This window comes from Macaca mulatta, chromosome 19 (genome assembly GCF_049350105.2).
Source record: "Macaca mulatta isolate MMU2019108-1 chromosome 19, T2T-MMU8v2.0, whole genome shotgun sequence".
Classification (NCBI taxonomy): Eukaryota; Metazoa; Chordata; class Mammalia; order Primates; family Cercopithecidae; genus Macaca; species Macaca mulatta.
In genome coordinates, this window is record NC_133424.1 from 39,181,172 (window position 1) to 39,199,937 (window position 18,766).

The window sequence follows — 18,766 nt, forward strand, 5'->3', positions numbered from 1 at the left end:
GAGGGTGCTCAATGTCATCCTCCTCTAAAGAGGTCTCCCGACCCACCTGCCTACCCAGTGGCTACTACTCATCTAACTCCCAAATGAAGTCATCTTGGACACATGCTGGTCTCTTTATTAGCTGTGTCCCCAACAGGAATGAGGGCAGGGACCTCATGTGTTGGATTCACACATACAAATGAGAGGGAGCTGTGGAGCGGTGCCCCTGACATTTCCCCAGCAGCCTGCCCTCAATGGGTACCCCAGGGAGTGTGTGTAGGCATGAAGGGCCCCACCCCTGGATCTGAAGCTGCAGGAAAAGCCCCCAGTGTCCTCTCAGGCTCTTACTCCAGGGTAGTCGGGCTCCATTACCTGAGAAAGGCTTTTAGGAGCCTCTCCTAAGTCTGTGTGGGGAGAATTTTGCTTACTAAGAAAGTTTATGTGTGAGGGGGACTTTCCAAAGTTTAGAACATGACCATGTGAAGATTATCTGCTAGAGGCTCAGAGGAAGGAAATGTATCAGGGTCACATTGGAGGTTCTGGTGGAGCCAGAGCTGTTGAAGTCACCCAAAGCTCTGGGCAGGACTGACCCCATTCCTCTGTCCTGTCCTCGATTTGTCCTTCAACTCTCAGCTGTGGAATTGGAATACTCACCAAGCTTTGGCCCTGGCAGTGGGTGAGGTTTGCTTGGGGCAGGGCCCTTAGGTCCTGGTACTCCTAACTCGGCGCAGGCACAGGGGACAAGGCACAGGAGACTCACTGGTTGGAGGTGGGCCAGCCCAGGGGCACTGGGAATCCTGCACAGATGGGGTTCTGAGGTCCTCTGTTCCCTGGACCCCGGATCTGAGACAGGACCCCTCATCCAGAATCATGGAGCCAGGGCAGGGCTCCTGCCCCACATGCTTGTGGGGAGTAGGCAGGGCTCTGCATGTGGTCTCATCCCCTCTGGTTATGGGTAGCACCAGAGTAGTCAATCAACAGTTAGAGTTCTAATGATTGAAAGAAAAGCATTAAACTACAGTCTGAAGAGGCTGAGGGGCAACAGGCTGACTGTCTTAGGGTGGTTGGTCTTAGAGTCTCTGACAGCTCATCATTCTACAAGCTCACACAGCCCATGTGAAGAGAAGAGGAGGGACAAGTGGCTGGGAGCAGATCAGGACCTCAGTGATGGGGACATCACAGACACATGGAGGCACATGCTGAAGCTGATGAGATAGATAACCCTAGAGTTCTTGAGGGACACCGCACTTGACTCTAGAAGTGACCTGGAAGGGGTGGACATCTTCAGATAGGGTGCTGAGCCCCCATAGTGCTGATGTGCACCAGCACAGATTCCAGTATCTGCTGTGCCTGCAGTGAGACAAGGTGTCAGGGTACACCTGCTCCCAGAGGCTAGGCTGGGAAGAAATTGGCTGAGTCTCACCAATATCCCTGAGCCCTAGAGGCCCTGGCCAGACAGGTCCATAGGCAGACAGGGGGCAGAGGCAATGAGACACAAGGGTGCTTCTGCAAGAGTCATGGCTCTGGCATGAGGGAGACCTCTTGAGATGCAGACTCGAAGGTCTGTCTTGGCAGGGTTTGTCACACCTGTGGGGCAAAGAGCTAGGAAAAGAAAAGGCTGGGAGAGGAAGGGGCCACTGGATAGGAAGGCAACTGATAGAGTTTGGCTTTGCCCCTACCCAAAATCTCATCTTAAATTGTAATTCCCAAAATCCCCACGTGACAAGGGAGAGACCAGGTGGAGGTAAGTGAATCATGGGTGCATTTCCCCCATGCAGTTTTCATGATAGTGAGTGAGTTCTAATGAGACTTGATTATTTTATAAGTGTTTAGGTAAGTTTCTTCTTTGGTCATTCTCCTTTCTGCCACCTTGTGAAGAAGCTGGCTTGCTTCCCCTTTGCCTTCCACCATGATTGTAAGTTTCCCGAGGCCTTCCAAGCCATGTGGAATTGAGTCTATTAAATCTCTTTCCTTTATAAATTACCCAGCTTTTGGTATTTCCTTAGAGCAACGTGAGAACAGACTAATAAAGCACATTCCTTTGCATGAATGATACGCCCAGAATGGGTCAGAGCCCTGCAATCTGTTGGCTGAAGGGGCAGGGGCTCTGTAGAGCTGCAGGGAAGCAAAGTCAGCTGAGGGTTCTCCTATGTTCCTGTGTTTGGTTCAGACCAGCCTGTGTGAGCAGATATGGGGCATTCTCGGTGGTTGGACTGTGCAATTGCAGGCACATTAGTGTGTGCACACAGGGGAGTATGCGAGGATCTCCCACCGTGCACCTGTGGCCCTGTCCCTCAGAGCCAGGCCCCTCCCTGCCCCCCAGTGTCTAGTTAGGGGTCAGATTTCTTTTCCCACTGAGTCCGTTTTGGTTGCTGATTCTTCATGCCTCCTGATTGAGAGAATCAAGGTGGAGATCAGGGACTAAGGCAGGACAGTGAGGGGCTCAAGATCCCCCAGGCCCAGCCCCCATGCCCAGCGTATTCTCCCTCTTCCTGAAAGGAAGCGACCCAGACCTACCCCTTCCCTCTGCTATAATCTGACCCACAGGCCTGTCCATTGCTCCCTTACCTCCCCTGTATCTACCCCTGAAATGACTCATTGCTCTGGGGGCTGTTCCTTCTCTGCTCCAGATCATCCCACCACAAATGGGCCCAGAGTAAAAGACATCAGGGAAGAAAATGGTATCTGGGAGTCTTGATCTCCAGACTCCTGGGCCCTTTTGATCCACATGTTGAGCCTGACGTCACCACCCCTAACAGCCTCAAGATCTCCTAAAGAGAGCCTTCCATCCTAGGGTTTACGGCCACTTGCAGCAGCAAGGCATTTTCAGAGGCCCTGGATTGAGGATAGACTCTGCCTCACTCCTGTTACATCCAGAGTATGCTATAGACACCTGAAAAAGCTCCCTCACTGTCCCTAGGGAGCTATGTGCTCAGCTAAGGAGATGGGCTCAGGAACATGATGGTAATTCAAAGTTCTGCCAACATTACTTGACATATGAAAATACAGAGTTTTCTAGCACTGTCATGGCCAGGATTTTGGTTTTGGAGACCTCAGAGCTAATCAGCCTGAAGATCCCTTGCAGGCCCCGAGCCCCCCACCTTCTGGCTGTAGGTCGATCTGCCAGTTCCTTCTCCAAGAGGTGGTGCTTGCTGACTATACCCACATGAGCAGTGAAGGGCTCAGTGTGAGAGGAACTCAGAAACTTAATGGATTCTGATCTCTGGGAACCAAGAACACAAAATGCTCCCTGACCCATACAGGTGAAGTGCACAGGCCATGCTCAGCACATCAGGTATCCTCCACACCTCTGGAGGTGTGCTGACCGGGAGCCTCATGTTGGCACTGCAGAATGGAAGACAGGACAGACAAGTCACGAGAGACACCCCCACCTCAGGAAGGGAGACCAGGCCTGTCCCTAGGACTGGAGGCCTAGTCCCCAGCACCAAAGAGAACATGGTCCTCCATCACAGAGTGTACTATGTTGACTTGGCCAAAGTGAAGAACTTCCAGATTCCAGGAATTTTTCTCCATTCCTGAGAAACATCCCACTCAGTAGGACATCCCCAGGATCAGAACATCTTCCACTCCTTCCTTCTCTTCTCTTCCCACATCTATCACTTTCACCTCAAAGACACCTCCTGAGTCAGGTCCTTCCTTTCCATCTTCCCCACCTAAACAATCAACATCTATCTGCTCCCCAGCCTGCCACCCAGAGCTCTTCACCAGGCTGCTTATATCTGACATAAATCTGGTCCTGTCCTTCCAGCTCTGACCCCTCAGACTGCAGAACGGGGGCCAAACTCCTTGGCACAGCACACAAGGCCCTCATTATCTGGTCCCTCCCCCTGCCCACACCCCATGCCTATGTGCCAGCCAACAGAACACCCATGCTCTTCACTGTGCCCTTCCACATGGTGTTCCTTCTATTGGAAATGCCATTCCTCCAGTTTTCCACCTGAAAACATCCCACTAGTTCTTCAAGTTCCATGTTGAATGTCAATTGCTTCGTAATACCTTCCCCAGCTCTCACAGGCTGAGAGGTTGCAGCTACTCCTGAGCTCCTAACCCTGGGTTTGATATTGCTGTCCCTGCTTGAGTGGTCTGTGTGTGTTTTATGGTCTCATGTGAGTTGCTTTGGGGCACCAACTCTGCCATTCATCATTGTACTCATCCTTTTCCATCCCCACCCCAACCCCCAGGCCTAGCCTAGCACAGTCAGCTTCAGTGAATGTTTAGAGGGCAGATAAATACAGCACGAGTGGATTAAATTCCTAACACATACGTGCAACTGCTTTTCAGATCTGATATATTTTTTCCCAAAGCATGGTCCTTAAACTCCTTGCATCAATGTTACAGAGCATGGGGACCCTTATTAATCCCACAGATCCACAGGCCCCCACACAGGACCTGCTGAGGCAGAGGCTTTCCCTCCTTATGCTGTTCCTGGTCTCCCTCCTGAAAAGCTTCCTCCTCCTTCCCACCTCAAGACTAAACCCTCCTCCTTCTTTGGTGTCCCATCCAAGCCCTGCCTCCTCCAAGCAGCTCTCCCTGATCCTACTTCCCTGTACCATCTAATCCAGCTATAGTCTCTCCTATCAATCCCATCCCTCACCAGATCTGGAGCCCTGGGCAAGGAATGCATGTTCCTTTTGTGTATCATAGGATACAACCTGGCACAAGGGGCATGGGTGGCAGATACTCAGAAAACAATTTGAACAGGACCAACAGGAAAGAGCTGGGGCTTCCAGGCCCCCTGGCCCCCACCTGCAGGTTAAAGTGGTTTCTCAGTTGTCTTTCCTGGGGCTCATCTGAAGGGGCAGGAAAAGCGGTGGCTTGTGAGAGTCCTGGGGAGGTCAGTGATCCCCTCAAGCCCTCAAGTCAGGATGCTTCCTCCTCCTTGGATATCCTACCCCTTCCAACAAGCATCAACTGTGACCAAAGAAGTCTGTGGATAAGCCTTCATTAAAGACCCTTGTCTTGTCTGGTAAACATACCTGTGAAATCCCATACACCAGTCAGGGTCACAAGCCCTTCTCCAGGCTTCCTTCTAGGGAACCTGTAACTAGCTGTTTTCCTATCTGCCTCCTCACTGCCTGCCAGCCCTGTGGGGCACTGATCAACATTGGGCTTTCAGCCTCCTCGATAGGGCCTGGCACACATTAGAGACACAATGCCCAGTGAATGAATGAGTGACGCTGTGAACCAAATAATTAAGAATAAACACTAGGACAAGGCAATATGAGATTTCTCCACCCCGCATACTTTGTACTGTTGGGGCAGTGGCCTAGCAGAGAGCAGTGGGAGAGCCCTGTTGCTCTCCACCTCTCCCCCCTGCTCCTGTGCAAGCCTCCTAAGTGAGGCCAGGAACCGATGAAGGAAGGTGTAGGTCTCCTAAAGCCCAGCGCCATCCTGGCCTGTACCGTCATCTGCAGCTCTGACCTTGTCCACTACGTGGGGCTGCTCATGCTTACTGGCACCCAGTTCCTGGGTCACTAACCTACTCTCCTTTATTTAGCACAGCCTTGTCTGCTTGGGGCCACCCATGGGAACCCAAAGCCCTACTCTATCCAGAGCATTGCCCTATCTAATCCAAAGCTCCTATGCTGTGATGGGTGCCAGATTCCTCAGTTTACCTTGCAGTGGATTCAAGACAAGGGTGTGCTGTGCTCTCACCTGAAAGGAGGTGGTCCTGGGCTGGAGTATTTGAGGGAGCTACTGCAGGTGCATCGAGTGGATGAAGGGGTCTGCCTCTTCCTCCTTACTGGGGATTTTCACCCAGATGGGGCAGGGGGAGCATCACACAGAGGTCTACAGCCCAGTGGTCTCAGGCAACTACAGACCCCACGACTCATCCCAGGAGCTGCAGAAGAAGGGGAAAGTGAGACAGTCCTCTGCCTCTCTCTCCTGCCTCCTTCACCTTCTGCAAGAGTGGTTAGTGGATGCATTTCCTTGGGGCCAGGCCACCAGGCAGAGCTTCCTAGGGGAGCTTCAGGAAAAATCTGAGGCTTCCCAAGAGTCTGCTGGAGCCCTGGAGTCCAGGCCTGGATGAGGATGTGATAGGGGGTACCAGGTCTCCCTGCCCCATGGCTGGTGCCCCTTCAAGTCCAGCAGCCTGCCCCATCTTAGTCCCTGTTCTGACCATGGCTGGAAGGAGACAGTGGGGAAGAGACTGCCAAGACCAGCCTGCCTTAGTGGGGTGGATGGGAGACAGAGAGGGAGCCAGAGACAACCTGGGTGGAAATAGGAGGGAGGTAAAAGGGTAGGAGGGAGGGGACACTGCTAACCTGGAGTGTGACTAGTGATAGGCAGGAGACCACAGTCAGAGGGCCAACACACCCTGCTCTGCAGAGGATGGCAGTTTCTTCCAAGGGAGGGCCCTTGCTGTCTGCCTCTCAGTGGTGGCTTGGCCTCCCCTGAGAGGCCGGCTGTCCTGGGCCTGGGCTGCGCTGAGGCTGTGGTCCTTTTTAGAGCCAGCTTGATGTCTGGTCAGGCTCTTCTTTAGCACCGGTGGCGTTTCTCAGACACCAGTCTCCTTTATGAGCCTGGTGTGTTTTCTGAGACACTTGTCTTTTCTAGAACCGACTTCTCTGAGATGGACCTTTGCTCTCTCACTGCTATCTTCTCCGACACTGATGCCTTTCTTGGGGCCAGTGTCTTCTCTGAGACATTTGTCTTTTCTGGAACCAGATTCTTCTCTGAGCTGTCTTTTCTGATACCACTGTCTTCTCAGATAGTTTTCTCCAAGGCTAGCACCTTCTTGGAGATGGAGGTTTCTTCTGAGACCAGTCTCTCATCCAGTGCTGTCTTCTCTAGGATGGAGGATTTCTCTGAGACTGGAGACTTCTCTGTTTTTTTCCCTCCCTCTTGGTTCCCTGCTCACCAAACTCTCCTCCTCCAGGGCCCAGGGACTCCGCTGCTCCTGGCTTTGTCTCTGGTGAGGTGGGGTCTCCAGTTCCTTCTTGGGGACTAGGAGATGCTGCATGGCCCACCAGGGTCTCAGCTGTCCCTTCCCTCCTCTGCCTCCTGCCTCTCCCAGATGGGGGCCTATGCAGCCTTCACCACCTGCTACCTCTGCCTCTTCTGGCAGGTTATGATAGCTTGGATGTCCTCATCCTCATCTTGGGAGGCTGGGGGCAGTGGCTTGGAAACCTCTGCTTCTTCCATGCTTGACAGTCTGAGTAGGGAGGTGGAGTTGGAAATATAATCACAGGATATCAGAAATGGAAGGGACCTTGGGTGTACCTAACCAATGGAGATGACTTCAGGATCACCATGGGGAATACAAGAATGTCAGGCCCTGGCCTCCTCCCGACCACCACTTAAATAAGGATTATCTTTACCTACTCTACATATTGGGCTTCCAGGGGGTCATTAGAACAAAGCACTCCATGTTTTTTTAAAAAGTTAATAAACACCTAATAAGGACCAACTATTCCATGTTTAGACATAGTCAACAAAAATTAATCAACTATATTATATGTGCCAGATCCTGTGCTAGGCATTGAGGGTCAAAAGAAATAAACACAGCTCCTGCCCCTTAGATCTTAGATCAAAACTAGAAGTATTCAGGGATTTGTCAAAGGTCTCACAGCTAATTGACAGGAGAGCTTGGAGTGAAACCGAGGGCTTCTGACGCACCATTCCACTTTCCTGTCAGTCATATGGGTACAGTTCAGACTAAGTGATAGCTACAGGTATGGCTGCGGCCTAGGCACACACCTTGTTCTCCATTCTCTGGGGGACCCAGGGAAACAACAGCATGAAAGGATTGTCAAAAACCCACAGCACTCGGCCTCCAGCAGAAGGAGATTCTTTTCCTTCCTCAACTCCCTCTTCTCCATGTGATTTCAGGCAGGTTAACTCACTTTCGAAGCCTCAGTTTTCAAATCTGCAAACAGGGCTTGCAAGGAAGTAAAATGAGACTCATCTCATGAGAGTGCCCAGCACAGTCCTGGCATGCAAGTGGCATTCAGTAAATTCTTGGCCCTTCTCTTCCTTTCCTCATAATCTCAACGTCTAGATAGCGAAACCAGTTCCAGTGTTCCTCCCCTCAGAACTAAATTACGGGGGTCAGGATTAGAGAGAGGCAGCCTGGCTAAGAGGAAGAGGTGTGCCCCAGAGCTGGACAGATCTGGATATAAACTCTGGCCCTGCTGCTCTGTAGGTATATGATCTTAGCAAATCCCCTACATATCCTTCAGCACAGTTTCCCTTTCTGTAAAATGGGTTCACAATATCTCCCTCTCAGGGATATTGTGAGAACTCAGTGAGCTATGGCCACAAAATGTCCCACAAAGTTTTGACTCATAGATGATCTCAATAGTGGCAATCATTGTTATGAAGAGGGTGGAACCTAGCTGGGCTGAGGGGTGTGGAGAAGGTGAGGAATTTGAAATTTATCTTTACATCCTTCAACCTCTTTCCTTGGGCTTCAGTGCTTGACCGGCTGAACACGCTGCACGAAATCTGGGGCAGTTAATTCATCCCCACCACCCAGGATACCATGATGATGCCCTGGACCCTACCCTGACCTGAGCACTTGATGGTCTCCATCTGGCTGAGCCTGGGAGCCTTGTTCTCTGTGGTGCAGCTCTGGCTGCAGTGGCACCATCTGAGCTTCTGCTCCTCCCTATCTTCCAGAGACCACTACCAGGCAAGGCTCACGGACGGGAGGAGAAGGTCAACACAGCACAGAGAAACACAAGACCCTCCCCATTGCCTACTCCTATGGGGCTGAAAGAAGAGACCACATATCCTTCTGGCCTGCATTGAACACAAGAGGCTATCAAGTGTCTGAAATGTGGCTGGTCTGAACCGAAACATGCTGTGTGGAATACACACTGGATTCTGAATACCAGTTAAAACTCTCATTAAGAATTGTGTATACTAATTACATGGTGAAACGGTAATATTTTGGATATATTGGGGTAAGTGAGCTATCATATTAACATAATTTTACTTTTTACTTTTTTAATGTGACCACTCAAAATTTTAACATTTTAAACGTAGTTCACATTATATGTCTATTAAATCTCTACCAAAGCTGCAGGGAATTGGTTTAAACCAGGGTTTCTCCACCTCAGCATCACTGACACGTTGACAAGTTAATCCCGTGTATGAGGCTGACCTGGATTGTAGGATGTTGAGCAGCAAACTTAGCCAATATCTGCTGGGTGCCAGCAGTAGCATCCCCCAGCTGTGACAATGAAAATGCTTTCTAACATTGCTGAATGTCCCTGGGGGTCAAAATCACCTCAGATGAGAATCCCTGGGTTGGACATTACTCTGGACTTCAGGGTGGGAATGTGAGGCCTCCCTGCCTGGGGATGACTAGGAATGTGGAAGGGTGGGCATGGTTCTGCCTGAAGGAAGTAGATGAGCTTGCCAAGTGCCTCTTTCTTTTTGGTCCTGGGATTCTTAGATAATATTTCTCGGTGAACAGTCAGGGAGAGATTTCCTCAGAGTTACTCAGTTCCCCATGGAATTTCTTAGCTTTGGGGAGGGGGAGACTTGCAAATAAAACCAATTATACCTGAAAAACCCCGATATCATCTCCCCTTTGCTTCCCAGGGGCTCTTGGGGTCTCTGTCACTTTCTAGATGAAAAGAGCTGAGTCAGAGAGCTTGACAGATGGTGATGAAAACTCGGACAACTTTTACTTGTCTGAGGAGCAAGGGGACCCCACGCACCATACTTTTGGCTCCTGCCCCAGTGACCCTTAATTCACATGGTTATCCAAGTACTCTTGTAGCCAGCCAGCCAAGCCCCACCAATTTATCCATCTACCACTCACTCACACATCTGTGTACCCAGCTACCCACCCATTTCAATCATCCTTGTCCCACCTTCCCTACCACACACTCACCCCCTGCCCCCCAGCCCATCCTCCCTTCCAACCACCACACCTCTTCCAATCCAATCAAGGAGCAAATGCATACTTGCTGAGCAACTGTGACAAGCCACCACCATTTCAGGAACTGCAGTGGAGGCGGGAGGGGGGGTCAAAGAACATAGCAGGGTACCTGCCCTGGAGACACTAACAATCTAGTAAGAAACAGAAGAACGTCCACCAACAACTCCCCCAACCAAAGTGCACAAGTCAGTCTGCAGAGTGAGAACACAAATGTTACAAGCCAAGATTATCCGGAGAGGCTCAAGGAAGAGATTGAACCTAGGCTGGACTCAGTGAGCAACCAGGCCTCGGATGTGGTCACTGGCAGTCCAGGCAAAGGAGAGGTACTGAGCACTCCAGGAGGCCAGAAGGTTTGTGGTTTGCTGAGGACAAGAGGCTGTACTTCCCTAGGAAGGCAAGAGAGGGCTTGAACAGGGGAGTAGCAGACTGTGAGAGTCAGTCAGGTGAGCCCCTCCTGGAACCCCCCTCTGTCTCCCCAGTGCTTACACCTGGGTTGGAAAAGGCCTTTGTCTTCTCTTCCAGAGTTACAGCAATGACTATAAGGCCTACTCTTGCCACTCCTGGGTGCCAAACTCTCCCTTCTCTTTGCTCTCCAGCCTCTCTTGCTGCCCACCTCTAGTTCCTACTGAGCCTCTTCCCTCCTGGATGGTATAAAATGGTGCCACAGGGAGTCTTAGAAAAGACAGTCAGGTGATCTGGTTTCTCGTCCTCCTGCCCTTGGGTAAGTCATTTCCTTTTCTCTTTTTCCATTTTCCCTCCTAAAATCAGAAGGTTCAACCACAAGACAGCTCTCATTTTTTTCTAGGTCCAGCATCACATGTACTGAGCCAATATTCACTAAATGAATACTTCTGAGCATCTACTGTGTGCCAGGCATGCTTCCAGGGACTAAAATCAATAAGCTCCTCCCCTTCATGGAGCACAAATCCAGAGTGGAGGAGAGTCAGACCATGAGTGAGGAAAACAAGCTCATGAACAAAATGTGCTAAGTGTCACTGGGACAACAGAACGAAGTAAGCAATGTGGGAGAGGGTGGCTGGGTGATGAAATCCTCTGAGAGACCTGATTCATGAGGGGGAGGCAGAGCCGGATCTGGCAGCTAGAGTCCCAGGAGGAGGGCACAGCGAGTACAGAGCCTGGATGTGAGGAGGTAGGTATTCAGGGAAAGAGGGTAAGTGTGGGCCAGGGAGTGGCCTTAAGGGAAGTTGGACAGGGTGGCAGGGCTAAAGCATGGGGTCTTGAAGACCAAGGAAGGACCTTGGGTTTTAATCAAAGTGTGCTAGAGAGCCCTGGAGAGTTGTACACAGAGAAGTGACAGGGTGGGATTTCTGTAGTTTCAATCTCTCTGGCTGATGTGTGGGACAAGAATGGAAAGGGCAGGGGAAAGGGGAAACAGGAGACCTGTTATGAGGCACCTGCAATTGTACAGGTGAGAACTATCATGACTTGAACTGACAGAGAGATATGGGAAAGGGATGGATTCGGGGCACATTCTGAAGAAACAGACACCAGGTTTGCTATTGGATTGGATGTTGAATGGGGGATGGGTGAGGAAAGAAGAATTAAGAATGAGATTTTTGGCCTGAGCCATTCCTGGAGCTACCATCAGCAGGACGGGAAGACCAGGGGAGCAAAGAGTGCGGGGGATGTTGGGTGGTAGAGTAGAGGGGCAGGAAGGAAATAAAGACCTGTGTTTCTGGCTTGCTCCAAATGAGATGTAAGTAGTGAAAAGCAAAGGAGATCAAGATGCTGCAGTCAAGAAGCTGGAAAAATATCAAGCAAGGGCATTGGCATAGACAAAGGAGCAAGGGCCTCAGTCAAATGCTGCTGTGAGGGAGAATGAGACCAGGTGGAGCAGTGAGTACAGGGGTGCCAGGCTTCCTGGAAAGGGCAGCTTCGGTGGATGTGCCAAAGCCTGACCCAGCTGGTGAGCATGAATGGGAATGAAGAAAGGAATTAGTGATTAGCAGTACTCTTTTGAGAAGTATTACTGAGAAGAAAAGCAAATAGAAGGGGACAGTAAGTACCTAGAAGAGGATGTGAGATCACAGGATGCTTTTTTAAGTTGAGGTATAATTTATATAAATGTACAGATCTTAAGTTTTGCTTTTCTTAAAAAAAAAATGAGCAAATGCAGGAGAGGAGAGAGGGCCTGAAAAGAAAGGGTGATTCAGATGTCCTGCAGTGAGGGAAACAACTGCAGCATACGGCATCTTTCTTCTCTAGTACCCAGCATGGCACCTGGCACCCAAAAAGTGCAGATCAATGTGGAAGAGCAAGGCAATGTCAATTTCAGCAGTGCAGCGCTCTTCTCCTCCCTAGGAACTACTCAACCTCTGCCTTGATACTGAAGAGCACAAAGCAGGAGAAAACTCTATGTCTTTCCCAAAGGCAATCAGTCTGTCTCTCTTCCCGGGAAGGTGAGTGCCTGCCAATCACTCTACAGGAAAGGATGTACCTTTGAAGAGGAACTTTCCGGACCCTCTTAATTCTGCCATCAGTGCAGCTCTTCCAGGTTAGAACCTCAGTCCCTCTGTCAGTCTTACCTCCACTTCCTCATGCAGAATGGCCCCAGTCAAATGTTTCTCCCCATGGCCTTCATCACGGAACTTAAGCGAGGTTCCCCTGGGCCTCTACATGACTCCTGTGGGCTCTGGGTTGTCTATAGAATGATCATTCATCATTCATTCACTGCATACAAACTGATGATCTCTTATGAGGTAGGATTCAATGTCCCACCTCTCCTTGGTTTTCTTGTTCAAAATTAGAAATGCCAACTTCTGCTGTCTTTCATCTGATACCACATCCCCAGCCCCCACACCTCCACTTCTCTGGATGCACCCGTGTCCCTTGCACATAGTCTGGGAACAGCTCTTGCCCTCCAAAGCTGAGGGATTCATATACTGGGGAAAGTGACCCACACAGCTCAAAGCACCTCTTCCCTGAGCTGGCGGGGCTGGAGCCTCCAGGACCCCTGAATCGTGAGCAATCCAGTTTCCACATGCTGCCCTCAGCCCTTGGGGAAGTGGTCTATTTGTTTATCCTCCAGTGAAGCCTTATATGGTATCTGATCAGAGCCTGATCTCCTTGGAACTGACTCATTCCCCAGGCTGGATCTGGTCCTGAGAGGTCTCCAGGGGGCTGGGCTGTAGGAGGTGGGGCCCAGGCATCTTTTGAGTGTCCCTGAGCTTTACACCAAGACCCCACAGCTCACTCGAGGTGATGTGGCTACCACTCCTCCTGCTTGGGAATCATGGGGCCACCTTCAACCCCTGACACTGGCAAAACCTGAGTCCCTTGAGCATCACCACCCAAGCCTGGGAAGAAAAGCTGTCTCCAATACGCAAAAGTTATGAAGAAAGTGATAGAAATGGAAGGCAAAGGTCAGTCCCCAGGAGGGACCGGAGCAGGTGCAGGTGTTGAGACTCCTATGAGAATAAATAAATTAGGGGCTTAGAACAGTGCCTGGAATTTGTTGATATGGAGAATAATAATCAATAACTAAAGGAATAAAGGAGGAAGAAAGGACACTCACATGTGTGCTTACTCCAATGAGAGGTACTGCTCTAATGTCATTGACATTCCTCTTTACAACAGCCCTGGGAGGTAAGTGCATGTTATCCCCATTTTGTATATCACTTTCCCAAGATTACACAGCTAATAAAAATAGGAAGCCAGCTGGATGCAGTGGCTCACATCTGTAATCCCAGTACTTTTGGAGGCCAGGGCAGGTGGATCACCTGAGGTCAGGGGTTTGAGACCAACCTGGCCAACATGGTGAAACTCCATCTCTACTAAAAATACAAAAATTAGCCAGGCGTGGTGGCAAGTGCCTGTAATGCCAGCTACTCTGGAGGCTGAGGCAAGAGAATTACTGGAACCCAGGAGGCAGAGGTTGCAGTGAGCCAAGATGGTGCCACTGCACTCCAGTCTGGGTGACAGAACGAGAGTCTGTCTCAAAAAAAAAAAAAAAAAAAAAAAAAAGTGGAAACCAAGATTTAAATCTAGGTCAGCGTCTCAAGTGCCCATACCCTTAACCACTTTACCACTGCCAGAAAATGCTGCTGGGGAAGCCTGGCCCTAAACCAGAGTGAGGTTCTACTTCCTTTGGAGCTCAACAGCTGAGCATTGAGAAGGAACAGAGGGGCCTCTAAGGTGTGGGATTTCTCACCCCAGCACAGGCTGCAGCTCAGGGCACAGTCTGGGAGGGCAGAGTTTTGGGGAAACCCAGTGGCCAGTGCAACACTGACCCTCAATGCCAGAGCCAGGCCTGGGGTGAAACCTAAAGGCTCCAACAACTGGGGGTCCCAGCAACTCTCCCTAGCTAAGGGCACAGCCCCAGTTGCCCGCCACTGCTTCCCTCTGAACAATGCTTTCCCCTAGTCCTGGCCTTCACTGGGGGACCTATTTCCCTCCTTGTGCCTGCATGTCATACTGCTATCCTCCCTATTCCAGACTTCACCAACTCCAAAATGGAGCTCCACTTTTTCTCTTAAATTCTCTCTAAAAGACATGTGCCCTGTTACTCACTGGAGAGCTTGTTTTGATCTCTCCTTTTGGAATTTTCTTCCTAAAGTTTAACTTCCATGTATTCTGCAGCAACTGACAGCAAGGGTTTAAGTGCAGTGGTTAGTAAAGGTCATGCTTAGAAGTAAAACCCATTTTCCCAAATTGAATTACAGGTACATGCCCCTTATACAACAGATCAAGGCTCAGATGCTCTGGTTAAAGTAGGGAGAGGGTGTGAAGGCTGCCCCAGAAGCATTTTCTGGAACCCTGGGGCTCAAGGAACATAATTTTCAATTCTTAGGGGCTAGGATAGAGAAAGGGGGAACAGAGGAGAAAGTCACAGTGGGGGCTGACCACGATCTTGGACCCACCTTCAGTCCCTAAGCGGGGCAGTCCTTAGGTTCTCCTTTAACATAAAGGGTCACTGTGGGTGGTCACTTCCAGCCCTGATGGTCATGGGCAAAGTGTTGGGAGTGCCCAGGGCAGTGCATGGAGGTAGGAAGGCAGCTCAAGCCCCTGGAAAATGATTAACTACTGGCTACTCAGTCCCAGGTGCTCTCAGATCCACCCCTCACCTCCTGCAGACAGGCCAGTCCAGGGAGAAAACATCAAGGCCTCTGACCAGGGCACCCAGCCAGCCCACTCATCACTGCCCCTATCCCAGGACTGGAACACTCAATTTGCTACCTAATGCCAAGATAAGCTGCAGGTTGGCCCTCAGCTGCCCACCAGCCTCCCCACCCACACCCTGACTAGGGTCATGCTTGTCACACTCTCAGCACAGTCCTCCCAATCCTGGCAGGCTCCGTTGACAACGACCGTCTCTCCTCCCTCCCCACTGAAGCTTGTTGTTCACTTAGGGAGTGAAGCAGAAATGGTCCTCTATTCCAGGTGCCTCATCAGGGTGACTGTTGACAGCAGCTGCACCTGCCCATGGGGCTATATGAGAGCTAAGACTGGGCAGAGGGGACAGGCCAGGGGCCCCTGTGGCTGAATTGGTTCCCCAGGGGTTTCCCTGGCACTTACCCTGGACATCCTGTGGGAACTTGGCTCCACCCATGCACCCACATGAGTCCATGTTCATCAGAGCAAGGGACAAGCTAAGGCCGAACTTGCTCCAATTTCCAGTGCTCTAGCTGCCTCCCCACACCACACACCCCTGTACATATCCAGGTGTGTTTATAGACATAAAATGATATCTATCCCACCAGACTGTGAACTTCTGAGAAAGTAGTGTCCGATTTCCTTCTCACCAGAGACTGTTTCTGAGAAAGAAGGGTCCTTGGCCTACTACAGGCCCAGAAACCTCCTTCCCACTGGACTACACGAGGGTCCATTCTCCAATTCTGATCAAGGGCTTAGATTCCCAATGTAGAAGCTTATTCTCATTCAAATTAGTCCATCTTGCAGATAGAATTAGAAGCCAGGGGATGACCTTGGAAAATACAGTCTATTGAGTCCAATTGTTGTTGCATGTCTACTCCATGTAATAATGAAGAATTTGCTTCTTTAGGCTCTAGTGCTGACAAGGAGCTATTATCCATGGGAGTGAGATTAGTCTGATAGAACACAAAAGCCACACACATAAAGGGCTGCTTTCAGCCCCAAGAGGAGGCACCCAGGCCAGTGCTGAAGCGAGAGAGGGAGGGGCAGGGAGGTGCCTGACCAGATTCTGCTCATGGGGGAATTTTGGCTGGAGCTGAACAATACATCTCTACCAGGTCACACCACAAAACAGGGCCTGTGTCAAGACAATGCACCTATCTGGGCTTCAATTTTCTTATATATAATTGGGTGGTGATGATAACTATCTTGCTCATCTGGTGGAATTATAGTCAGTAACAAACACGTAATATAATGTATGTGAGACCTCATTAATTCATTGACTTTTTTTTTCTTTAAAACGTGGTCTTGCTCTGTGGCCCAGGCTGGAGTTCAGAGGTGTGGTCACCACTCACTGCAGCCTCAATTTCCTGAGCTCAATCAATTCTCCCACTTCATCCTCCCAAGTAGTTGAGACCACAGGTGTGTGCCACCATGCCTGGCTAACTTTTACTTTTTTGTGTGTGTGTGTGTGTGTGTAGAGATGGCGCTTTGCCATATTGCCCATTTTTTTTTTTTTTTTTTTTTTTTTTTTTTTTTTTTGGAGAGATGGCGTTTTGCCATATTGCCCAGGCTGGTCTCAAACTCCTGGCTCAAGAAATCTGCTTGCCCCAGCCTCCCAAATTCTGGGATTACAGGCCTGAGCCATTGTACTTAGCCTATTCAATGATTTTCTTTTTTAAAATTTTCCATTTGTTTTTATTATATTTTACCATTCATTAATTTTTAATAAACATTCACAATATCTGATACTCACTAGGCATAAGACATGTGACAAACATCATGCTAGGTGAGGCAGCTGATGTAATGAACAAGATCCAGTCTGAATGTCCAAGCAACAAAGCAAAATTAGCACCAACCATAAAAAACAGCAATGATGGTGGTGAGGATGGTGGTGGTGATGATAGTAATGATAGATGTTCACCCCAGAAGGCTCTGATGCCTGGTGACTGATTTTTGTGTGTGGTGATTGTTCCTCCTCCTGTTCATCTTGGTTATGAACTAAGAGAGATTAAAATGCTTTTGTACAAAGGAGAAAGGATGTATATTCAATGAAATACATTTCTCTGCCCGTTTAAATGTAGAATTTTCAAGAGAAGCAGGGATATTCAGTGTTCACTACCTGGGTGAATGGATTGGTTTTCAGCATCTGCCCTGGGAGGCCCCAACCACTGTCATGTCTTTGATCTCAGGCCTGTGGGGGTAAGTGTGTGCAAGAGGGTTAGGATGTGGCATGTGGCCTGGGAGCTTGCTTTCCTCCCTGGGCCTCAGTACGTCCACTTGTAAAGTTAAAATGTCTACTTTCCCATTGCTTAAGTTTTCTCCAGCTAACTTATCACAAATCAATCTACTGAGATTCACAATGATGATAATGGTTTACCAGAGAACAAAGAGAAATGTGTTTTTATATATATATATATATACACACACACATACATACATACATAATATGTATCTTAGATATAGATTATATATGTTATATAGCTGTATATATATATATGGGTTTTGTTTTTGGTTTTTTGCATTTTTTTTTCTGTAGCAGCGGTCTTACTATGCTGACTGGGCTGGTCTCAAACTTCTGACCTCAAGCAATCCTCCTGCCCTGGTTCCCCCATAGGCTGGGGTTACAGGCATGAACCACTGCAGCTGGCTATGTTGCATGCTTTTGAATACTTTTTGATTGAAATAAGACATTAGAAATACCCATGAGCTAGTATTACAGAGCAGGTTTCTCATGGATAAAGACAACAAACATCCCCTACTACTGAGTGTTCTGCTGTGGCTTTTAATAGTATTTATAGAATAACTAAGTGAAACTTGAAAAAAAAAAAAACAGAAAAAGAAGTGGTGCTTGTATAAAGTTCTTGTATATAAGGAGAATAAGGAGAAAAAACTATCAAAAATATGGAATATATAGCAGACCTGTTTTCTGAAGATAGTTCCTGTATTTCTAAAGTGCTGGGAGGATGGAGTGCAGAAGAGAGGTGATGGGAGAATGAGATTTGCTACAGTACACATCCATATTTGGGGCATCATGGCAAGTTCCTGTTCCCTATGCCACAGTGGTACAATTGACAAATTCTTCAATAGAATCCACTCTCAAACATCAACTTTATAAATTCTCCGAAAATATAAAATTATAAAAGAAAAAAAATCCCAAAGCATTTATTTCAAAGACAAGCTAAATAAAATTTGCTTCTGACTTACTTCAAATCTTGCATAGCAATGGGTAACTTTCTTTCCTTAGATATTCATCCTCTTTAAGCCAGGATTTAGATTACCGTAACTATATCTTATGATTAACTGAATAGCTTCATTAGCAATTTCTTCATCAGGTAATTTCATGGCTATTTTCCAAACGAAATCTATTCCTATCAACTTCAGCTTTTCTACATTCTGTTCAAAAGATAAAACAAATTATATGGCACACCAGGATCACAAAATTACAGACCATTATTTTCTGTTACATCTTGAGTCCACAACACTTCGGTTCAACATCAATCAAGGCTTCAGGACCTCAGCTATATATGAAAACACTATAATACTGATGTGGACCTTGAAAACAAAAACCCACCAACCACAGAAGCACCGGCAACCTCTGTGGGAGCTAGAGTAAGTATGGAGAGTTTTCTTCATATGTCCCTAAACCCATAGTGGACATATACATCAACAGGCTATTGAAGCAAAAACACAGAAGGAATAAGGTGGGCCCCATCTTCATAACTTTTCTTCAAATGGAAATGGAGTCAGGCTAGAAGC